This window comes from Herpailurus yagouaroundi, unplaced genomic scaffold (genome assembly GCF_014898765.1).
Source record: "Herpailurus yagouaroundi ecotype Mexico unplaced genomic scaffold, PumYag 163, whole genome shotgun sequence".
Classification (NCBI taxonomy): domain Eukaryota; kingdom Metazoa; phylum Chordata; class Mammalia; order Carnivora; family Felidae; genus Herpailurus; species Herpailurus yagouaroundi.
In genome coordinates, this window is record NW_024412404.1 from 55964138 (window position 1) to 55988893 (window position 24756).

General features: G+C 51.7%; 1 protein-coding gene and 1 long non-coding RNA gene across 3 annotated transcripts in view; one reads left to right on the forward strand and one right to left on the reverse strand.

Moving 5' to 3' along the window:
- Positions 1 to 24756, forward strand: part of GRK5 (G protein-coupled receptor kinase 5) — a 221995-nt gene that overhangs the window by 112169 nt on the left and 85070 nt on the right. The window lies entirely within an intron of this gene.
- Positions 12522 to 14062, reverse strand: LOC121037300 (uncharacterized). The gene is made up of 2 exons (XR_005793697.1): positions 13375 to 14062; positions 12522 to 12615 (listed from the first exon to the last, which is right to left on the reverse strand). It is a non-coding gene; the product is annotated as an uncharacterized LOC121037300 (long non-coding RNA).

Here is a 24756-nt window from a genome sequence, read left to right on the forward strand (position 1 = left end):
GTTTGTTTTTTTCTGTTTCATGGTTGTGCTGTCCTTGTGTCATCTTTAAAAATTATTTTTAGAATTATCTTTTAGTTCGTTGTCTCTTTACAAAAATAAAATCCATCCATTGATGACATTTCCAAAATATAATCTAACGAGAGGAAAATTTAAATGGCCAGTGAGATACCCAACTACGAACATTTTGGTCTGTGGCCCCGTCATAGTTCTGCTTTATGGCAAGAGAATTGTATCCTCTGTCATTTGTTTCCCTGCCCAGAAATCAGATACTGTTTCATTTTGTTTTGTTTTATTTTATTTCATTTTTTAAATGTTCATTTTTGAGAGAGACAGAGAAAGAGAGCGCAAGTGGGGCAGAGCAGAGAGAGAGAGGACAGAGGATCTGAAGCAGGCTCCGTGCTGACAGCAGTAAGCCCGATGTGGGGCTTGAACTCATGAACTGCAAGGTCATAACCTGCGCCAAAGTCAGATGCTCAACCAACTGGGCCACCCAGGTGTCCCCAGATATCGTTTTAAATGGAAACATATGGCTGTAGAGTCCCTGCTAGACTGGGAGCGAGAAGACTGAGACTCTCATGCCTCCCCCTTGATTCCATGGCGTTGGGAAAGTCCCTTAACCTCGATTTGCTCATCTTTGAAATGGGGACCCAGCAGTCCTTACCTTAGTGGACGATCAGGTGGCCACAGGAGTTCCTGGTAGGAAACGCTTTGTAAAGTGCTTTGCAGTTTGTTGCTGGCCGTTTTCAGTGTGGTCGTGTGATCCGTGGTTAGGACAAGCGGCTGACGTAATTTTCCTGTAGCCCTGACGAACTGCGCGCGACCCTTTCTTCTAAAGCTGCCTCTGTGTTTGATCTTGGTGCAAATCACCACCCTAACCCATGCTGCCCAGAGACCCGGGGGCCTCCCTCTCCCTCTGCCCTGCCTACCCTCCCCTGCCCAGCACACATGGCCAATCCAAGTCCGGGCCCCTCTGCATCCCAGTATCTCTGGAGTCGGGCCTCTCTCCCCACCCCCACTGTTTCCCTCACCCTGGCCACCTCCCTCTCCTGCCTCAACTCCTTTGTCTCCCCCTACCCTGACTCCATCCAGGCTTACCTGTGTCCAGCCACGCTCCACACAGCAGCCAGGAAGCTCTTTCTAAAATGTCCATCTCATCATGCCACCACCTGCTACAATAGGCCAAGGGTCTTATCAGAGCTGACCAGGCCCTGCCTCACCTGTCCTCGCTTACCACTCCAACTCTGCACCCCCCACCCTGCCCCCGACTCAGCCGCTCCTTCACGTTTCCTCTTCTCCATGCCTTCACCAGACACACTTCCCTAATTCTGCCTGGGAATCGACTCAACCCTGGGCCTCTCTACCTTGCAGGTCACTTCCCCCTGGAAGCCTTCACTGGTGACCCCACCAGGCCTGGGTTTTGTCCTTATCCTTGCCACAGTCTGATGACTGACCTCCGTCCTCCACTTGACCACAGGGCTCCGTGAGGGTGGAGCCTGGATCTGCCTGGTGCTGTTTCCCAGCCCTCAACACAGGTGTTTCCTCTTCACCAGGCTCTTTTGGAATCTTGATTTTCTTTCTTTCTTGTGTTATTTTTTAAAAAATGTTTATGTACTTTTGAGAGAGACAGAGACAGAGCATGAGTGGGGGCGGGGGGGGGGCACAGAGAGAGAGGGAGGCACAGAATCCGAAGCAGGGTCCAGGCTCTGAGCGGTCAGCACAGAGCCCCACATGGGGCCCGAACTCATGAGCCATGAGATCACTACCTGAGTCAAAGTCGGATGCTCAACTGACTGAGCCACCCAGGCGCCCTTTGATTTTCTTTTTTCGCTCAGATATTTTTGTTCTCCCCTGGGGATGGAAAACAAAAAAATCTTAGTCTTCCCAAATCCTGGAGTGATTGCTGATGGGTCTTTTTTTTCTCTTTGAGTCCTTTTAAAAGACCCTGCTTTTCTCTCCCCTTCTGGGCCCCGGCTGGCCTGAGGGGGGAGGCATAGGAGAGTTGAGAGAGGGGTGCATGCTTCCAGCTGTCATGCTGGCCCCTTCTGGCTGTCAGAGCCTGATTGGCCAGGCAGAGGTGGACACAAAAATGGATGCTGCTCCGGGACTTTGGCTGAGCCCAGCTTGGAGCAGAGTAGAGCACAGAGAATGGCTTTGCCCAGAGACTCCAACATCAGGCTTCGGTGTCGGCCTGGGAGTGCCCAGCCGCTGTTGGCACCGGGCTTATGTCTCAGGGACAAAGCTCCTGAAGGGCTAACCCAGCTCAGTCAAGTCTGGGGGGAGACAACAGTGAGGGGCAGGAGCTCTGGTGTCAGAGGGACCTGGGTTTGGCGAGGCTCGATTCTTTACTGACTGTGACTTTGGACAAGTGATTTGCCTTCTCTAATCCTCAGTCTCCCTACCTGCAAGATGGGAATAGGAGGGTCGCAAGGAGCAAATGAAGAAACGCACCGGGAGGGCTCTGCAGAGGGTCTGGCACGCAGCAGGCACGCAGACACCGAAGCTTCCCTGTCACTGCTATCCGCTGCCATCATGTCGGCAATAGTCCTGCTCGGTTCGAAGCTTTGTTTCCTGGTTCCCCTGTGGGTGGTGGTTGCCAGGTCCTGCTGGGCTTAAGTTTATCTGTTCATTCATTCGTTCATTCATTCTGTTATGCCCTTGCTCTGTGCCAGGGATCTGGGGAGCTGCCAGGTGGTGGAGAGCTGCTTTCGGGAGTGGCTCCTGGCATCACGGGCTGGGCCACCTTTATTGCCTTTATGTAACCTGAATATCACCCCTTTCCCCTTAGCCTACTTCCATCCCTCAAAGCTCTGTTTACTAACTCTCTGCAGACCTCAGAGGTTCAGGATGGTACCCCGCCCCCTGAACGAAGGCCACCTTACGCATCCCTCTGCATCCGGGCAGGAGGGGCCTCAATCAACTCAGACACATGGGGTGATAGCCAGTTCCAGCCATGAACCCCTGTTCAGCTTTTACTCTGGGCAGGGCCCTGCCGAGGGTCCCGAGGAGGGAGGTAAGGAGGTGTCCCTAGTTGGGAAGACAGGGCAGAAAGCACACACGTGATGCTGGTTAACAGCCGTGTGAAAGTGGGCAGCTGTCAGATGTTGGTCTTCAGTACCAAGTGCATGGAGGTGGGCCGGGACGGGAAACAGACATCTCTGCAGGATGGGAAGGTGGTAGAAAAGGAAGACTTTTGGAGTCAGCAGGCGCAGCATCGTACAGCCGGCAAGCATTTCCTTTCCTAGGCACTTACTGCGGCCAAGAATTGGGCTATTTGCTTTACAGACACACACTCATTGAATCGTTATGAAACCCCATGGGCCAGGCGCCATTTCCCCCACCCTCTATTTTATGAATAAAGATGCAGAGACTCAGAGAGATTTGTAAACTGCTCAGAGTTACAGAGATTTGGAAGAAGCAGAGCCCAGATTCAAACCTGGGCCTGAGTCAAGCCTATGCTGGCCGTGGATCCCCACCATGTTGGCCACGCTTTCCCCATGACAGTAGGGCACCATGGGGCACCTTTGGGGAGTGATGTATGCACTGCTTCGAAGGGCTTAGTGCAGACAAGTCATGAGGGAAAAGGTCCAAGGGAGGCTGCGTCAGGCCCAAGACACCATCTGTGCCTCTGGCCTGAAAGGTTAGGTCTTTGTCCTACAGGTAGTAGGGAGCCACTAAGTGTTCCTGTGAGAGCCCCTGCAGCAGTCCGCAGGGTGAGAACAGAGAACAAAGGGGAGCCATGGACAGAGCAAGCAGGGCTTTCAGAGTGATATGAGATCCATTCACTTCTCCAGATATTTATCATTTACTTACTGTGCGCCAGGGAGAAATGAGACAGCGCTTCTCAAGTGGCCAGCCAGGACCTGAAATGTACCATAAATGGCCTCCATTCCTGGGGATGCTCTTCCATAGCTCAGGTAACACCATGGGAGGCAGGAGCCGCTGGGGCTTTGGTCCCCTGTGGTGTCAGGCTGGGAGCAGGTTTCTGTGTGACGCTGGGTCACAGGATACCTTTCACACCACCCATGAGGTCTCTGCTTTGGCAGCTGCTTCTGCTGTCCACCTGTCTCTTCCTCCCTCTTCTCAGAGGTGGTTCCTCGCTCCCCTGCTGTCGGTTCCCCCCGCCACCCCCCCTCCACAGGGCCTTTCGGGAGGCAGCAGATGGGCATGAATGTGACACTGGCTGTCTCTGAGAGACCACCTTGGGGGCCACCAGGTGGGGCTTGCAGGGCACGTGCTAACCGGGGGTCAGGATGTGGGTGTGGGTGCAGAGGGGGCTGTCCACCCCGACAGCCTCCTGGCTGCCTCCTTGGGCCAGCCGGCCATGAGACGTATTCTGTTAGGGCTTTTGCTCCCCTCCATTCCCATCTGACTTTAACATGGAAGGAATAGTTCTCAGCCACGCTTAGCTGCTGCTGGGTTAACTTCTCACCCATTCCCACCCTGCACCCTTCCTAGATTTCCATGTCCCACAGTGGCTTTACCAGCCTCACCAGGTAGAAACCTCAGAGTTCCTGTCCCCACTCAGTTAGGTCAGCCCCCTCTTCTCCATCCTACTGCCCTGACACTCCTCACCCTGCTGGGACTGATGCAGTAGCCTCTCCATTGGTCCACTATTAATGGCTCGTTTCTTTTTCCTTCTTGCCCATCCAATCTGACCTTGTTTGCTGACTTTAGCACTTAGAAGCTTCTTTTCTGAAGACATCAGAGCTGAGACTTCTAGCAGATATAAATGGCTCACCCACTGTCCATAGGATAGAGTCCAAGCCCACAGCCCTAAGGCAGGGCATCTTACCAAGCCTGGCCTCTGCCCCCTTAAAATGGCTCACTGACTTGCTATATGAAGCTACCCAGAGTGGTCCTCTCCCCAGCCCCAGAAGCCTTCGGGCTTCTCATGCCTTTGAGTAAACCTCTACCAGCATGGTGGTTATCAGCACGTCACAGCACAAAATCCCTGCTTTTTATTTACGAGCTGTGTAGCTTCGGGCAATTTGCTTTACACCCCCCCCCCCCCTTGCAAAAATAATAATGATAATGATAGCCATCACTGACCATGTGATAATGATAGCCATCACTGACCATCATTTATCATGTGCCAGATACTGTGCCCAGCACTTTGCATTGCCTCTTCGTACCTACCCCAAAACCCTAAGAGAGAGGTGTTTTTAGGCTTCTTTGGCAAATAAGGAAATCGGGGTTTGTGGCAGTGAAACCCCTTGCCTAAGGTCACACACTACTCAGAAGCAGAGGCAGACTCAGGTCCTGTCCTCGCCTGGTCCTCACCTGTAGATACGGGGACCACTCTGGAGATGGTCTCAGGGTTGCTGGAGACTTTAAATGCAGGGACACGTTTGGGAACATCTGTCCAGTGCTGAGCACCCAGGCCCTTGGTAAATAGGTTTTCTTCCTGCTTCTGGCTTTGCTCAGGCCACATCCTCTGTCCTCCTCCCTACCTGGCCAGGTCCTACCTCCAAAGTCAATGGAATAACCACCCACCCCCTCCACCTGGGCCCTAGAGTGTTCCACACATGCCGCCACCAAACTCTGGCCACGGGGAACAGAACTGGGCTTCAGGTGTCTATTTTCCTAGAAGGTGCGTGACACCTTTGTAAGCCCTGGCCCTCCCCTAGTGCCTGGGCCTCCGTGGGGAGATGGGAAGGTGTCCACAGAGCCAGCGAGTCAGCAGAGGAATCTATGAGGATGGGAAGGGAGGAGCGGAAGATGAGAAGCCACTGTCATGCAGGGACCCGAGGAGTGGTCCTCTGGCGCCCATGCAGCTGGATACCTCCCTCCACCCCTGCCTGGCAGTCCTGTCCTCCCACCTTCACGATCTGCCGTTTGGGGCATTTGCTTGTTATTCCCTGACTGTGACCTCCTGGGTCAGAGTTTTCATTTCCGGGGACAGGAAGGAAAAAGCCCCATGGGGCTGGGTTTATGGAGGGTGAACACTCTTCTGTTGCAGCTTCCTGCCTGTGGGGCCCTGTAGTCGAGCCTTGGCCTCATGGCGCTGGCTGCCCCACTCTGGGAGTGGCCTCAGGTCTCTGTGGGACGTGTGGGCTGGAGCTGTGAGGCTGAGCACCTCGGCCAGCTCGCACGCCACCTGCCTGACTGTCAGACACCATCAGAGGGGGCTAGCTGGCCGACCTGTGGGCCCTGCTCGGAAGGACTGGGGGGTCCTCGCTGTTCACCCGATCCTTGGGCCCTGGCTGGGGCCCTGGTGAAACCAGCTCACCAGGGAGCTCAGTAGAATGAGCCGGTCTTTCTTGTTGTCTTTTGCACCCCTCTGAGGACACAGCCGGCTGGGCTCTCTCTCAGGCTAGAATCTTTCACCCAGGAATGGAAGGCAATTGGGCTGATTGGCTGTCCATGAGACTCCCTCTCCCCACCTCAGCATCAAGGTGTAGTCCTGATTTCCGGGAGCCATTTCATTTTGGTTGACTGCCTCATCCTGAGGCCTCAGGTACAACCGTGACCCAACTTATGTGAGAGGAACCTCGGCTTTTGTTATCTGTTGCTGTCCAGCCTTCTGGAAGAATCTGCAGGGATTCTTTCTTGTTGATAGGACACAGCGTGGCATTTGTGATCCATCCCTGTATTATGTGAGTGAGTGAGTGTGTGTGTGTGTGTGTGTGTGTGTGTGTGTGTGTGTGTGAATGTCTCCAGATTAAGTACCCTGAAGGCAGGCTGCTGGCTGTCTTGTAGGCCTCCCACCTCAACAGATGTCAGGGAAAATGACTCTGACCCGGAGACAAAACTGGCAAGAGACGGCCGTGGTTATGGTAGAGAGTCTCCTAGGCCAGAAGCTAGACCTTTCAAATTCTGTATGGCCCCTGATTATGAGTCACACTGCCTCCCTAAGGCTCAAAGAGAAGGGACTTGTCAGGGCCACTGGCTGGTGAGTAGGAGAGCCTAACCCAAGGGTCCAAAGAGGCAGTGTGTGTGCCGGGGAAGGGGGAGCTGCCTCTGCTTCTGCCTCCTGCTGAGAGGGTCCCAAGGGTTGTAAGGCTCGGAGAATCTCCCCAGGAGCAGCTTTGATCTCTTCCATGTTGGTTTGCAGCAGGAAGTAAGCTCAGCCCCTCCCTTTGGCCACTGAGCTCACACGTCCTTCCGTCCTGGTGGCTCCTTCCAGGTGGCGGTGCCAGTGCCTGGAGCTGAGGATCCACGTTCTGGTCCAGTTTCCCCACTAACAAGTTAGGATTTTTCTATAATGTGAGAGCTGGAAAACCTCCGTCCTGTGTGAGCCTTACTGCCTCGCTGCCAGGTGGGGAAACTGAGGCCCTGCAAAAGGGATGGACAGGGCAGGCTGGAGGCTGAGGATGTCAGGAAACAAGGAGGAGGCAGGTCTGTTGGCTTTGTGGACCCAGGAGGTGCCTGGCAGTTCCCAGAAGTGGCATCTCGCGTGTGGGGCGTAGGGCTAGAGCTGGGAGAAGCATTTCTGGGCCTGTGGCAGGAAGGGACTCTGTGCTGGTCCCTGACCTCCTCACATCCTGCCTTAGAGGTAACTGCAGGGCATATAGGCAAGGCTGTGCACTCCGATTTAGGGAAGGCCTTTCTCCTAGGCTCCGAACCTTCCCTAGGGGACAAGGACAGCTTGGCAAGTGGAGAGGACAGCCTCACTTGTTCCTGTGGGTGTGGCCAGGGGATGCCAGGTGACACTGTCCTTTGTCCCATTCTGTTCCAGCGTCTCTACCATCCCTGCTACTTGAGGGAGGGCAGAGTGATGCCCCCCACCCCCCGGGAGCTCTTCGCTTGCCCACCAAACTTTGCCTGCCTGCCCTCGTGGACAGGGGCTGAATCTCAGTCCCCGGTGCCCCCGACATGTAGCCAGTGCCTGCACACAGTAGGTGCTCGTGGTCTGTTTACTTAATGAGGAGCCCTGAAGCCTGGTTTTAGTTTCTCCTCCCCGCCCAGCACCACCACGAACCACCCACCCGTGTCTCTCTTTGTTCAAACTGCGAGGAAGCCCACAGCCAAGTTTCATGCTGAAAGCATAGCGCTCCTGCGTCAGATGTCCTGGGGGGAGCTCATTTTATTCTCCTCTCCCTCTTCGCTGCTTATTTCCTGCTCTTTGTCTTTCATTGAACAATTGAAACGTGCTTTTATTGGGACACACTGTGGGTCCTTTTTGGAAAGTAAGTGAGCAATAAATAACTCCGTACATTAGACATGAAGAGGTGAAAAATCTTCCTGCTGCCCCTGGGAAGCGCGTGTGTCTGAGTCCTGCTCCTCCTCTCTGCAGAGTGGGCAAAGTGGCAGCCGTCCTTGCTGGCTTCGAGGAACACAGGAGAGGACTGTATTATGACAGGCCAGCGTGCCGGGCTGTGCCAGGCCAGGGCCTGCCCCGGGGCTCTGCGAGGTGGGGTTGCTCAGGCAGAAAGATGCAGTGGGCCTCCACGGAATTGGCCATGGGACAGCCGGCCTGGAGGGGCTCCGAGCTTGCCCAGCTGGGCACAGCTGGCCAGCTCCCCGTTTTGGAGAAACTGGCTGAGAGCTTGGCTAGACAGGCCATCGGAAGGTGCCCCGGAGGGCAATCAGACATCACCAGTTGCAGCACTGGTGGCAGGCCAACTATGTTTGATTCGTCGCTGTGCTTCCCCCTTCCTGGTAAAGAGACACAAGGACCGAGCTTCCACAGTGAGCCCAAAGGGCAACATTGTCCAAAAAAGGAGATAGCTGGATTGAGAGGTATAAATAGGAGTGTGTGTGTGTGCTGGGGGTGGGCCGGGGGGTGCGGGGAGCAGATGACAGGACTGCTCTACTCACTCCCTCGGCCACTGCAGGAGGGCTGCTCTTGAAGTCCTGGCCACCACAGGAGATAGATTTTTTTTGAGATGTCGGCAAGGGAGGAGAGGCGAGCTATCCCCCACCGTCCTCCACTCCCCTCCCCCCTCCCCTTTGCTCTCCCCATGCCCCGCCATCACAAGAGAGAGAGTTTGAGAGAATGAGCTCTAGGTGGAGAGGTTAAACATAGTCTGTTTGCTGAGTTCAGAGGCGAGCTCGTGTGGGAAGGACACAGGGAGGGAGCTGACGGGCTGTTAGCCCTGGGCCGAGGCTTCAGTTACAAAGGCAAACAAAAGGAAGACGGCAGCTACAGGCAGGGGCTTTGGGAGGTGGGCTGAGGGGATGTTGTGTTAGATCATATTTCTGATGGTTCTGGAAGGAGAGCGATGTCTTTAAAACCAGACTAGGCTCCTTCTTTGTGTTTCCACTTACTCGCTGAACAGCCTTGGGCAAGTCTGTCACCTTTAGGAAGCAGTTCCTCACCTGTACTCTGGAGTAAATAAGTAACACCTCCTGGCATCTCCATGAACTTCAACTAAGACCCCTGTGCACAGGGCGGGCCCCTGCAGGGTGGAAGGCATCTCTCCGGAGCCTGAGATGGTCATCAGCAGTGGGTGTGGGGTCTGTTTCTCTGCAGTTCTGCTGATAGCCTCTCCAGGGTCTCTGGCCGGCAGCCAATTATTTTCCCAGTTGGGTCTGGATGGGGAAAGTCAGCTCTCCCTTCGGGGATGGATTCAGCTACTGGTACCTCCTATGCCTCTGAATTTCAGGGTTTCCTATGATCCTCAAAATCACCACCGGCCTGTGGGGCTCACTCAGGCCACATGCCGCTGGCTGTTGCTCTGAGTGTGGCTGTGTCCCTCCCTGTAGAGGCAGCGGGCTGCTGTGCAGCATGCCAAGCTCTTCTCACACCCCCTGAGTGCACGCCGTCCCCCAGCAATCCTGCGGGAAGTGGCATTTTCCTTCTCAGATCAGGCTTCCAGAAGTTGCCTAAGTTGCCGGTTTACAGGCAAGGCCTGGATGTGACTTCGTACTGCTGCCTCTCGGGGCTTGATGGTTGTGACGACCACCCAGCATCCTACCCAGGATGGGGTGAGGACACAGTGCAGATGGGGCCGGAGGGTCGAGCTCATTCCTGCTGGATGAACTTCCCGCCAGGCAGGCATCCTCCAGCTCCGGCATGTAGTCTCTGGTCCTTTGGTTCCAAGCAACCTCCTGCCTACACCTGCCTCATTTTTTTCAGTCTGCCATTTGGCCACGGAAGGTGGAGGTGGTAGGAGAAGTGAGTTACCGTCCAGTCTGAATTGGCGTGGATTTGCCAAATGAAACATTTTCCTTATGCCCCAAAACAGTTTGCTTGGTTACTCCTTAACAGGCCAAGTGCACTATTTTCCGTGAAAACATTTCCACCGTTAAAGAAGTATCTCTGACCCAGAAGCTGGGTCCTGCTGCATCCTTGTTACAGCTCACATTTTATTTGGGATCCAGTGTTTTCATAATGTCACCACCTCTTGCTTTGCATAAGGACTACACTCCCTGATGGAAATATTTTGCAAGAATGTATTCAGCTGTTGAGGAGGTGCAAAACTCCTTCAGAAGGTCCTCTTTGTCCAGCTCAGAGAAGGACCCCTTTTCTGTGAAGTCCCTGCCACGTTTCACTGGCCAGTACGGGTCTCTCCAGGGCGTCATGAAATGGATCAAATCCCATCACAGCAAAAGCCATTTAAGGTTCATGGAAGTGTTTGTGGAAACAATTGCAAACTCCTTTGCTGACAGCCCACTTCTTACGTGTGATTTTTTTTTTTTTTTTTTTTTTATGGAACATGCACCCAGCACAGCAGAAGAATTTGGATGGCCCTCAGAATGTGCTGGAATGGAATTTGGCTGGGCTCTCCGATAATGGCTGCGAGAGAATGTTTTCCTGCTCATTAGGCAGATATTCAATGGACTTCCTTTGTGTCCCGGATGCTGGGTTAGTCAGAGACAAGTGCCACCCAGGCCCCATCTTCAAGGAACCTGGTTGATAGGGAACAGAAGATATATGTACACTTCATTCCTCAGTACATCAGAATGACATTAGGAAGGGTGGCAGTCTCCTCTTGGTGTGTGTGATGATTGTAGGTAGCACACTGAATTGTGGTTATGCATTTAAAAAAATTTTTTAATCTTTATTTTTTGAGAGAGAGAGAGAGAGAGCACAAGCAGGGGAGGAGCAGAGAGAGAGGGAGACACAGATTCTGAAGCAGACTCCAGGTTCTGAGCTGTCAGCATAGAGCCCAATGAGGGGCTTGAACTCACGAAAGCGAGTTCATGACCTGAGCCGAAGTCGGACGTTTAACCGACTGAGCCACCCAGGTGCCCCGTGGTTATGCATTTTTTTAAATGTATGTCATAAAAAATACACAGTAACAGCAGTAATTTCCCATATATAATTGCTTAACGGGTAGGAGGGAGAGTCCATTAACACCCAAGTTAAAGAGAAATATCGAGTCAATGCTATAGTAATGGGAACTGTTGCAGTTGATAGATTATGGCAAAGATTGTGGTAAAAAAAAAAAAAAATCACAACAGTGGCTTACAAATGGCTGATGGCTGGGGCGCCTGGGTGGCGCAGTCGGTTAAGCGTCCGACTTCAGCCAGGTCACGATCTCGCAGTCCGTGAGTTCGAGCCCCGCGTCAGGCTCTGGGCTGATGGCTCAGAGCCTGGAGCCTGTTTCCGATTCTGTGTCTCCCTCTCTCTGCCCCTCCCCCGTTCATGCTCTGTCTCTCTCTGTCCCAAATAAATAAATAAACGTTGAAAAAAAAATTAAAAAAAAAAAACAAATGGCTGACGGCTACAAAAGTTAGGGTCATGTTTTTTGTGTGCTGATGGAATGCCAGGGGCTTTACCTATATTATGGTCCAAGCCTCAGGAAGCTCCCAGTAGTGTTTCCATCCCAACTGACAGCAGATGAAACTGGGTCTGAAGGAGGTGAAATGATTTGCCCTAAGTCACATGACTAGTGAGTGGAAGAACTTGGATTTGCACTCTGGTCTGTCTGGCTCCTGATAATAAATTCTTAATTGCTATACTAGAGGACAAAGTACTGCAGTTGGTCAAATAAAGAAGTGATTTTTCCCTCCCTCGGGTATAATCCAAGAAAACTTCCTAGAGGAGGCAGCCTTGACTGAGTGGTAGGATTTAGCAAGGGAAGTTTTGGTGGTAAGGCAAGTATCCCATGGATTAGATACCCATGATTACTGGCTGGATGGTTTGAACAGCACATTTTTTCTTCACGTAAATGAAGTCTGGAAGTAGGCCGTGGATTGGCAGTTCTGTGTCATCAAGGACCCGGGTTCCTTCTATCTTTCTGCTCTACCAGATACCTCATGGCCTACTACGGCTGATGCAGCTCCAGCCATCACATTCTTGTTCCAAGCAGTAGAAAAAAAGAATAGAAGGAAAAGGAAAAATGCACATTTCTCTCAATGAGTCAATGACCTTGAAGGAGCTTTTCTGGAAGCTGAACCTAACAGCTTGTCCTCATCTCACTGGCCAGCTCTGCTTCTGAGGGAGGCTGCCTACTGTGTGTTAGGCATATGCAAGTGGAGGACAAACGTCCTGTCCTCGAGGCTCTTCCAGTAGAGTGAGCTGCTTCCAGTTTGAGGCGTTAGAGGGATCAGCAGTTGAGTGGAGAGGAAAAAGCTTCCTCTGGACTGGAACTTGCTTTTGGAGTGGTCCCTGGAAGCTTGGTCTGTTTTGGATTATTCAGCACGTTCATTTGGTGTCTAATTGGAGTGTAGAGTTGCAGCAATTAGGCTGCCTGAGGCGGCCCCTGCCTGCCATCCCATCAGCGCCTTTGAAAAGACAAGAACCACTCTTGAGTACAAACGAATCCAGCTCCCCAACCTTCCACCCTCCAGAGCAATTAGAGCAGGAGCCACAGAGCCCGCTTTTCACTGAATCCTGGGCTGTGATTTAGAGCCCAGCGTGGTGCTCACAAGCCCCAAGGTGGGCATGGGGTGTTCTGTGCAGCTCGCGGGCAGGTGTGAGACCTGGAAACCGCAGCCTGCCTGGTACCACCCTCCTGGCTCAACACCCCCACCCCTACCCCGGCCCTGGGGGCTTGAGTTTGCTTTTCACTTCTCAGCTCTCTGGGGTGCGTGCTGGCTGGTTGCCGGGAATATCAGGTTTGGAGCGTTCTTTAAAAATCAGTGATGCTCTTGTGAGTTGCCAAAGTTGTCCTGGGACTCGTTCATAGACCGTCGATCCTTATTCGTGTGAGGCCCTCTCTGCTGGGACTTGGGTTCTTTTGGGTCTGAAATGCTCTGTTTTCACTTTTGGGGAATCAGGTCGTCAGACCATGGAAAGGTTAGGGCTAAAATGGGTGCGAGTTGGGGGGATCAGCCTCCACGCCTCCATGTTCTTGACCAGAAACTTGGCTGCAGGCTGGTTGGAGGCAGAACTGGGAGAGCAGGCTTCCGCCCTCTGGGGCTCTGTCTCTGTTCTGTAATTACCTCCAAGCAGATAGTATTGTAGAGGCTGGAGAGATGCTTTCCTACGGCCTTAGAAATCAAACCGCTATTAATATGCTAATTACAACCATTTGTATTTACCATCAAAGCAGGTCCTGGAGAGCTTCTCCTCAGCAGCATTATTAGACATTCTGTTCTTGAAATAGAAAAGTCCATATTATTTTTTAATGAAAGCTCTAAATCCAGAGCTTCCCTATGTTCTGCCAGCCCCTTTCCTTGAATTTAGCGGGCCCAGCCCTGGGCTCCTGAAATGAAGGCCAGGTGGGCGGAGGGTGAAGACAGATTGATCACCTCACAAAGCAGACCAGAGCTCAAGATGTCGGTTAGATGCTGGGGCCCTGCAGGTCCCAGGTCAGTTACCTGCTGATGTCATCGTACGTGTAAGCATTATTTTTAGCAGTGGCTTCTCTCCTAAAACCAGTCCTACTGGATTTATTTTTAGACCGGATGATGCAGGTGCTGTTTGGAAAATGTCTGCTTCTCCCCATATCACTTTTGTCCTGGAACTACCCAGTTTATGAGGAAAACAAAATGGCACCCGCAGCCAGGGACAATACAGCTTCTTGTTTCGGAAACAGAGGGATGAGGGCCTTATTTGCTTTGAGGGTAGATTCCAGGGAATCCATAGCTCTTGACTTTCCAAGGAGCTGTGTGGGACAGGAGCCCCCTCTGATCTGGGGGCTTTCATTCACCGGCAAACGAGAGAGTGACTTCTTGTTCCACTCATGGATTGAAGATATCCCATGAAGGTTGTGGGACTTTTCTAAAGAGTAGGCGGTAGATTCCAGAAGAATAATACATTAGCTATGGTATTTTATAAATCTAACAAATATTTAGACCTAATGTGCCAGACCTAAATGTGCCAGACCTAAATTAGAAATTTAGGAATGTTCCATCTACTACCAATGAGTGATGTAGTGAAATAAAACAAACATCATGCTCATGGATTCTGTAGATCCAGAATTCAAAGAGAATAAAGCAGGGATGCCTTATTTCTGCTTCATGTTGTTCAAGGCCTGAGTGCAAGACTTGAAGGTTGGAAGACTAACCCACTTACACGTCTGGCAGTTGATGCTGGCTGTTAATGGGTCCCTAGCTCCTCCCCATGTGGCTTTACCATGTGGCCTGGACTTCCTCACAGCATGGTGGCTTATCCCACGGATAAGCATCCCAGAAATGGAGAGTGAAGCAGGAGCTACATCCCTTTTGTGACCCAGCCTCAGAAATCACAAAGCATCACCTTCGCCACATTCTACTCATTGGAGTAGTGACAAACCCCTACCCAGATTCAAAGAGAGGGAACAGAGACACCAGCCCTTGGCAGGGGGCGGGGCCTCAGTCACATTGCACGAAGAGCATATGGGATATAGGTATATTTTAAGAAGTATAAGAGAGACTTGGAAATATGAACAAGGAAGAAGAGGCTATAAAAATGGCAAAGCATATAAAAGGTGAGGAAGAAAACTTTAAAAAATGAAGGTGGAATAATCAGAATTAAAGCATTTGAAACTCTGTCTTTCAGAAGCAAATATTGATTAACCTCAGATTTGTTAAGAACAGAGAGCAAAACTTCAAAACTGATAGAGTAGCAGTTTCTAAATGTGAATTGGGACTCTCCGGGGTCCCTGAGACTCTTTAAGCAAGATGGAAACTGTGTTCATAATGATACATAATAACCCATAACGGTACTATTCTCTTTTTTCACTCTTATTCTCTCACAAGTGCAGAAATTTCTAGAGCCCATTTGACACAAGATGATATCATCACTTGAACAGTTAACAGAATATATATGCTTGTGTATTCCTGTGTTTGCATTTTTTCTCAATTTTATTTTCTAATATGGAAAGTATTAATAGATATAACCCACATAAACAAAAGCAGTTGGGGGGGGGATGTTGATAATTTCTAGAGGTGTGACAATTTCCTGAGGCCATGAAGTTTGAGAACCTCCATTGTAGGAGAGGGCACAAAAGTGGGAGAGAGACGGAGACAATCCTTGTGAAATATCATTTCCTGGGCTCTGAGAAACAAATGGCGGTGATTGTTCATTATAAGTTATTCTTCTATAACTTCATTCATACTTATTCTTCATTCTAAGATAATTCAAGATAGAAACTTTTAAATCTGGAGGACTGATGGAGAACGGTACTAACCTGTGTGCAGGCTGGAGAACAGGGACCTGGAAGAATTTCAGGACTGGGTCGTGTTCATCCTGTGATACAGCGACACCTACTGAACACCGGGGATATTGCAACACAGCTGTATGGAACAAATGACCAGCAAGAGTAAATACTGTATTCATACCAAAAAGGACATAGAAAAGAGCAAATTCTGTCAGGCAGAATATGACATTATAACAGGCATAGACAGGCATTCTTAGACAAAACAGAGGGCAACTCAAAAAAGACATAGTGAAATTTCCATTGCCTATGCACCCTCTTCCTCGGTTAGATGGAAAATTAGTGGTTTCAACTGGGAGCCCAGGGCAGAGCCTAATATCAGAGCCACCTTGGAGCATTTAAGAAATAAATAGTTCTAAGGCTTTATGGAATCAAGAGTCTCTGGGCCCAGAATTTTATAATTTTAAAAAGTTCGCCAGAGAATGTAGTCCTAGCTACAATATCTGGCCCAGAATGGGTCTGCTGACGATGGTTTCTGTCCCATAGGAGCCATGTCAGGGCTGGACAGGCTGAGCTATTCTGGTGTCAACCCCAAGCTCTTCCACTGGTCCCACTGCCGTATTCCTTCCACTGCTGTCAATGCCCAGGTTTGGACTTTAGACCGTGTTCATGCCTCTTGATTTCTGGGGTCCTGTCTGATTTCCAAGTTTGATCTTGCTCAAGTCCTGTTTGCCCGATGCCCTATCAGAGTACCCCCTTTACTATGCCTGGGTGTCTACTCCCAGCATGGCCTAAATCCAAATTTTGAGACACTTTGGGCCCTTCCAGCTCCTTCTCTCTCCTTTGATCCTAGGCTTATTTCCATTTATGCCCCAGAACCATCAACACGGAAGGGTCTAGAATTGAGAGAACTATCAAAAATAATAAAAACAAACAACAAAACTGAACCCCAGCCCTCTGTGTGCCAAGGCCTAGCCTAAGCCACCACTGACCCCTCTTGTCACAAGCTTTCAACACAGCCTATGGGGGGATTTGTCTTCTCGTATGAGAACCTTTCTCAGAACTGACAAAAGGAAAAAGGCTTTGCTTTACTGAAATTTGCACGGCCAGCCCTCCCTTTCACAACCTACCAGTTCCAGGCTGTCTCATAATACCTCCACGGCTTTGTCAGCAGAGACCCAGCCCCAGGACAAGGAGCTTCCACGCCCACAGAAGAACAGCATGTGGGTGAAACCTGGCTAGGGAAGTGAAAAATTCTTAATAACCAGTGGGGTGTGAAAGGGGGTGGTGGCCAACCAGAGCCCAGAGCCCAGGCGGAGTGAAGTTGATGCCAAATGCTTCGCCCTATCCAAGGTAATGAAAGTGATCTGAGTGGTGTTTTTTTTCCTTTTAAATGACAGAGCAGAGCTGGCTGGGGAATAGGGTTTGACCAACGTAACCATAAATGTAGGCGAAGCTTATTTATACTGTGAAGATAAAGCAGCGAACGGGAGACAGGGTGGGCTGTGGCCTTCCACTGCCTTTGGAAGCTGTTCCCTTTCTCTGGGCAAATTCCCTGAAGTCCGAGACCATCCCAGCACAAGGAGGAAGCGCCTTCGGAAGGACCTGTGTCATGTGTACAGATCTGCCCCCGGGAGATGGTGGCTGAGGCACACGTGGGAGTGGCTCACTGAGGTGCCTGCACTCTGGGAGATGTTGCAGGGGCTGTGGCCCATAACAGGGAGGGCGTCCCTCCAGCCCTGGTGGGGAATGTTCCATTCTGGTGCACACCTGGCTGTTCTCCAGAGATCTGTGTCCTGAAATTCGTTCAGTGTTAGCGATAGCAGCTCAAACTCGGCACCCCTGTGCCGGCGCCCACCATTTACTGCTCTGCAGGTGTTTCTTTCCATGCGAGCAAGGGGCCCTTGGTTCCCTGCCGGCCACTCACCTCCCTGCCTGCCGACATGGCCATGCGGTGAGTCAGGGCTTCCCATCTTCAGCAGCCACAACATCCGCATGTGGGTGGCGGGTGGGTGGGGGGCTGCTTCTTCACGCATATGCCCTGGCCCCTTGGGGACTGGATTTTAGATGGGTGTTGAGGCAGCCTTCTGAGCCAGGCTGGGCAGTGTCTGCTGAGGAGTTCCCATCCCCTTGGGGTGGCTGCGTCAATGACACCCCAAGGGGAGAGGCCTCAGCGTGGAAAGTATATGAGCTTTGGACATTGCTGCAGATGGCCTGGAATGCTTTGGCCCCTTCTTCCAAGGCCCCGGCTGATTTCCCCATTGTGCAGTGGGAAGGAGCAAAGGGCCAGCTCTCCCCAGTTCCTGGAGCACCAGCCAGTGTTCTGGGGCCAACAGTGGTGAGGGCTGGGAGGCAGCATTCCGGGGTGGCTGCCCAGAGGGCATGGCTGGTCCTGACTTGGGTGCTGTGCCCACTGTAGCAGGTGGCTGTCACTCCCACGAACAGCAGGGTTCTCATTGCCATGGCTCAGCTGATTGTGCCTGGTACATAGCAAATGCTCTGCTTATGCCAGCTGCCCTGATCATGTGATCTGTCTGGGGTCACCCAGAAGATGAGTGGTGGGGCCAGGATTGGCCTCATGTCCATCTCACACCCCGGCCCAGGCCCGCCTACCCTACAGTGGGGCCACCTTCTCCCTGGACCTCCATAGGCGTCTCAGGGAGGCAGGGTAGAGGGTCAGTAGCTCCATTTCACAGACCAGGAAACTGAGGCCAAGGGATTTGTCACAGATCACTGAGCTTATAAATGACAGAACTAAGCCTCAAACTTTGTTCTTTTGATCACCCGCCCGATATTAGCCACGACTCAGGTTGCCATGAGAAAATGACACAGGCTCAGGGGCTTTAACAACAGAATTTATTTTCTCACAGTTCTGGAGGCTGGAAGTCTCAGGATGAGTTTCTGGTGAGACCTCTTTTCCTGGCTTGTAGATGGCTGCCTTCCTGCTGTGTCCTCACAGGGCCTTTCCTCTGTGCTCATAGAGAGAGAGAGACAGCAATCTCTGGTGTCTCTTTACTTCTTATGAGGACACCAGCCCTCCAACTAGGGCTCCATCCTTAGGACCAAGTTTAACCTTTATTATTTCCATAAAGGCCATATCTCCAAATACAGTTGCTTTGAGGGTTAGGGCTTCAACATGGTAATTGTGGAAGGGGCACAATTCAGCCCATAATACACCCTGAGCCCCTTTCACGGCTTTGAGCCCCCATATCACAGCAGGAAATAGGTGCTACTACATATCAAGGTACTCATTTTGGAGTGGTTGTGCTGGAGCCTAGAAATGTGTTTGGGCCGATCTGAGAAGGCTTCCTGGAGGAGGAAGGGTGTGTGTGTGTGTGTGTGTGTGTGTGTGTGTGCACATATGCTAGACTTGGGTAGCATGTGTACTTAGGGGGAGTCTAGCCCATTTCAGGGAACCCCATATACAGTCCACCCCAGTAACTCAGATGAGCTGTGGCTATTTCCCAGGAGCCACTTTCTCTCTGTGGCCATGGTAAGAGGGGACCGTCTGGTTCCTGCTTGGCCCAGCAAGGGAGCTGTAGCTCCATTCAGCCAATCAGGTGGCGTTTCAGGTCTTCAATGTGGAAGGGAGTGGGATTCCAGGTGGGCGGGGAGGGGCAAAGGCAGGCAGAAGTAGAGCCAAGAACCCGTGGAACCCCCTCCAGCAGAGAGAGACATCTGCAGGGCAGGGTGGTAGCATGTGGTGGCCAGGCTCCAGCCACTGTGGTCTGGCTCCTGGGAAGGCCGATCCTTCCGTCAAGATGGACTGTGTTAGGACAGCATTGTGTGCACAGGCCCTTGCCATAATCTCTCTTCTTCACCTCGTGTCTGTCCTCTTCCCTGAGACTCACACGCCAGATTCAGCTGGTAAAGGGAGTCCTCACTGCCAGGTTTAGAAAATTGAAATGTCTGCAGTGTCTTTGTTTCTGGAGTGAGGACAGTGTTCTTGGGGCAGGAGTGTGGGTTCATGCACCGAGTCCTATGTGGGGTCCAGAGAAGATCCAGGTCCCAGGCAGGGTTGCAGAAGGTATCAGCAAGGAGGCTGGGGAAGCTGAGGAGGCTGGGAGGCTAGGCAGGCTGGGCTGGGAGGCTGGGGAGGCTGGGAGGCTAGGGAGGCTGGGAGGCTGGAGAAGCTGGGAGGCTGGGGAGGCTGAGGAGGCTGGGGAGGCTGGGAGGCTGAGGAGGCTGGGGAGGCTGCTCTTTTGGTGGAACTTCCTATTTCTCACATTTCCTCCATGAAGGCCACAGGACCCATCCCTCCCCCAAAGTAGAGTCTGTGAGCCCATCCATACTGGGGGTGCAGAGCCTGGTTTTGGCCTCTCTTGTATCTGTCCCTCACCTTAGCTCACTTGGGCCCCTGGTGGGCTCCAAAGGTGTTCAGTAAGTTGCTTTTTTTCAGAGTTTTGACCCGAGCCTGTCTATGAGGGAAAACTCCATCCTGAAGTACCAGACGTGGTTGCATCCCCCTCGTCATGAGAATATTTATTCTCCCTGCATCTCCCATCCCTTATATTCCTCCTCTGCACCTGGCCCAGGGCCCTTTGCTGGGGGTCATGCTCTGTTCCCAGGCCCTGTGTCTCCCTGGGTCTCTCTTCCTCTCTGATGGAGGCCCTGAGTGTTTCTGAGCCTGTGTGTCCTTGCTTCTCTGGTGGGAAATGGTTGCTTCCTCCTAAGGGAAGAGCAAGTTGCTGGCTTCTCTCTGTTTCCCAAGGGTGAGCCTCTCCACTGCCACTTTATGACCTTGGGCAAGTCCCTGAGGCTGGCTGTGCCAGGGGCAGTACTCTCCACCCACAGGGTAGCAGTAAGTGAGAGAGTAGAGTCTTAAAGCATTGGGCTCCTAGTAGGTGCCAAGTACCCGTGCGCCCACTACGGTTTGAGTGTTCCGGTGTCCGGCTGGTGACCGTGACCAGATGGCCACACACACGTGTCAGTGTATGACCTCTGCTGCTGTCTGACTGTCTAGGTGGAGAGGCCTCATCTTCATCATGCTCGAGATCATTCCCTTCTTCAGTAAGCGCCAGCCACCGTCCATTCATCCGTGCTCCCATTTCTGCGAGCCGGCCTTGCACCAGGCTTTGCTCTGGGGAGCACAGTTAGGAATTCGACCGAGTGGGGCTTATGCTCCATTTCCAGGCAGCAGGCGGGGAGGGAAGTAAATCAAGCAATCTTACCCAGGCCGATTTCGAAGATCACCAGGAGCCCGGGTGTTGAGTGCCAGGAGCCCGGACTAGGGGCCCATGTTGGTGCCCAGCACCAGGTGAGGCTCAGAGGGGATTCAGAGTTGAAAGGCAGCTTAGCTCTTGAAAGCATGGGCTCCAGCTGCAGGCTGCCCCCACTTCGTGCTCTGTGACCATCAGAGGCAGTGATCCTGCAAGAAGGAAGTCAATATTTAAAAAAAGGAACGTCAGTTCTTAGGAAGCCCTTAGTTGCCCTGTATACAATCTTGCATTTAGCCACTTACACAAAGCCTGGGGTCAGAGACTGCCTGGATGTCTTCCCCTTGAGTACACACACCTCACCCACCTTCCCAGGCAATATCGGCCCAGGTGCTGGTGTGGCCAGCTTGGGATTGCCCCTTGCCTGTGTCCTTCGGAAACCCTAGAGACACATGAGTCTGATGTGGCCGGGAACAGGGGCAGTTTGCACAACACATGCATCTTGGGAAAACAAATGTGGTTCTCCATGTGCTCCTTGGAGTTCCTGGAACCGAGTGTTTATTTTATGTAATATACAGCAAAACCAGTTCTGTTGACTTCAGAACCTTCCAGCATCCGAACGATAATTTTTCCTCAAATACTCTTTCAGTGTGGATTACTCAGAATATCGTAGGGAAGGAAGACTGAATTGTGTTCGCTGGGGAGGAAAAATGTTCTGCATCTCAGGCTACCCTCTTTCGAAATGAACACAAGCTTTTTGAGACTCGGGTGCCTTAAATCCATCAGGGAAACAGTCCTGCACGTGCTCACGTGGAGGGCCTGCCAGAGGAGCAGAGGACCCCTGGAGCCTTATAACGGCAACCTGGGTCATGCCGAGGGAGGTCGGGTGGGTATATTGGGTGGGAAGCAATGCCACGGTCTCCCACTCTGCGGCAAAGGAGCATCTGAAACAATGCTTGATTTAGATGAGGCTGAAGTGGGCGAATATTGGTTCTAGTTAAGCCCTCTGTGGCCGTGCGTGTTCACACTCTTTCCTGGCTGAGCAGTGAAGGGTGTGGGTGCAGCGGATTTGGACAGGAGTACCGGTGGCGGCTGCTTATGACAATGGTGGATAGATCGTATTTACTGAGGGTCTAGCGTGTGCCAGGCACTGTGCTAAGCGCCTTGGTTGAGCCGTACCTATGAGGTAGGTCATCGTCTCATTATCTCCGTTTTAGGACCAAGAAAATGAGTCTCAGGAAAGGTCATACAGCTAGTAGGTGGCTGGATCAAGCAGCCTTGATACAGGTTCTGCTGCTATAGCCAAGACCCAGGCTGACACTGGTTTAAACAAGGTGGAAGCTTATTTCTCTGTCCTGGAACAGTGCTTGGGTAGGAGCCTAGGGCTGCTATGGAAGTTCTGTATGGCTATTCAGTTCCAGTCTCTTCTGATTGTAAGGTGTTTCCTTCTTCTTCGTGGTCCCAGGTGGACCCCACAGCATCTGCCTTCTAGGCGTGTGTGTCTGTGGGAAGGGGGACAGTGAAGGAAAAGGCACACGCCCTTTCCCTTGAAGGGCATAACCCGGAACTAACTTGGAGCCTTTTCTTCTGCACACATTCTTTTGACAACTTGGTCATATGGCCACACCTAGCTGCAAAGGTGGCTGGGAAGTGAGTTCCTGCCTCTCCCTCTCACCTCTCCACTGCTTCTCATCCTGGAGGAGTTCTAGGTTAGCTCCAAGGAAAAGAGCCCAGAGCTGGACCGGCTTCTTGGATGCTTGGGGTAGTAGGTATTTCTGGTGATTACTTGATCCTCTGGCCTAGCACAGCTCAGGGCATCAAGTAGGTACTCAGTAAATTAATCTTAAAAGAAGAGTGGGGAAGGGCATCCTGGCCTGTCAAATCCAATCCCAGCTAATGAGTTGAACAAAGCTGGATGCAAATATGAGGGAGCTGGAAACTTTGGGGACAAACTACCAGAAGGCAGCCAGGTCCGGGGGGATTCCCTTCCACAGTGGAGCTCTGGAGCTGTTTTGGTCTGGATCAGAGGTTCAGGGTATCCTGTTAGCTCCCTGGCTTTACCCCAACCGTGAACAACGTCTGTGAGCTGTGCTTCAAGTTGGAAATTTGATTCCGAGCCCCCTTTGGGAGGAACTGGATTCCTTCGTAGTGGTGGACACTTGGGCTGTGCCACGTACATTCCTGATTCGGTTCCAAGTGTGCATAGGTCCGGTTTGTCAGCTGCTGGCCCCCAGGCGGACCCTGTCTGTAAGGAAGGGTCTCAGCCTCCCTCCTGCGGGCCTCTGGTCGCCTACTTTAGCTGGCCCTGACTCAGCTAGAGCAAAACGCAGTTACAGGCTCGCCTGTCAGAACCCAGGTCCCCACTACGAAGTCCTCGGAGGCTTTCTGGTACAGCGTGCTAAGAGCTGCTGAGAGTTCCCCTATCCCTTTTACCACTTACATTTTCTGAGCAAAGCTTCTTTCCGTGCAGGTGCTCAGAAGGAAAAATAAGTAAGCATTGGAGGTTCCAGAGTGGAATTTTTCAATCATCTGAACATTGTTCTTGGCAAGGAATAATTTAAAACAAACAGCCATTATGGGTTACATTTTCAGACCAGTTAGGAATAGGAATATTCTCTGATCATCCCAGTCACTTCTTTTTTTCTGTTCCCAGTTATCTGTCTTGTGCTGAGTCGCTGAGGAGGATCCCTATTAGGCTTAACAGCGGTTAAATATTTGTCAAACTGTCTGTCACGAGCCTGGCAGCCAGAGGGAAGGGAAAAAGCATTAATGGAGAGCCGAGCTCCAGGCTGAGCCAGTGCTTACGTGGTCTAGACAGTTAAGAGATACGTGGGGCCCTGAAAAAAGAAAGAGAGAAGGGACGAAAGAAAATACATGTGCTTTTGGGTCCTGCATGCTTTGATTCTGTACTTGGATGTACAGAAAAAGAAAGCTTCCGTTGAAAATAAGTGGTTTTTGGCGAGAAGCAGTGCTGCACGCTGCAAATTGATTGTGCTCTTCTACTTAGATAAAAATGAAAACACATGAGGTATTTTGCTTTTTTTCTTCTTGACGATTAAAAGCCTCCACTCGGCTCCATGCAGAGACGGCCCTTGAAGATGTATATGAGGCACCTGTGTGGCATCGATTACAGGTCTTCAGGCTGCCAGAAGCAGCTACACTTGCCCGCGCACAAAATGCCAGATCCCAAGAGGGACTTTTAAAAGACTCGACTGGGCGTCTCTGTGCCAGGCCTGGGGGGGGACTCTTGGGTGAGGGTCTTTGAGTTTTACTAGACGACTTCCACTCCCTGATCACTGTTGGAACGTCTGAGGCGGCTGAGCGAGCCCTGAGGTGATGGATAAGATGAGACCCTTTCCCTACCCGGGCCTCAGTTTCCCCACCTGGGAGGTGAGGGTGTCAGACTGGCTTTCCTCCAGGTTTTCTGCAGAGTAGATGGCCACGCTCTGCAACATGCCCTTTCTCCAGCTCTGACATTATTGCATTGTGAAGGGGGGCCATGTCAGTGCTGGAAAGGGGCTCCATTTCCGGTATGGCAGCTCCATTCGTTAACTTGACCCAGCCCAGGGAGGAATTTGGAAACAGGTATGTTAGGACATAGCCAATGGCTAGCAAATTGATGAGTTAGGTCGTTAATGTATTCTATTCATTCACTCGTCGAATGTTCCTGCGCCACGGCTCCAGCCAGGCTCGGTGCCAGGTGCTGGGCTTTGCAGGGAACAAGGCAGCCTGGCCCTGCCTGCTCCAAGTTGGGTCTGGCCCTGCTTGGACTTCTGTCCTGTTGGCTTAAGGACTTGCCTCCGTGTAGGTCCAAGCCCAGGAATGTGCTATGAAATGCAGTTCCAACACCCTATTAAAAGCCAAGCATTTACTTCTAGACACCAAGGACTTTAAGACTTCTATCTTCAAGGAGCAAGGGATTTGTTTTGACAAAAGAAGTATAAACAGGATCCCAGTGAATAACTTTTCTCATGGCTGCTTCTGCTTCAATCAATCCTATATTTATTGGTGACCTCATAGTGTCCAGACTGTCCCAGACTCTACAGAGGATCCAAAGGGGGTGGCAGCGGAGAGAGAATTTACAGTTTGCGGCTCAGCCGAAGAGGCAAGGCCAACTCTGGGGATAAGAGCCCGAGGAATAGAGACAGCACATAAGTTACGTGATCACAGGTGTGCTGCAGGCCTCG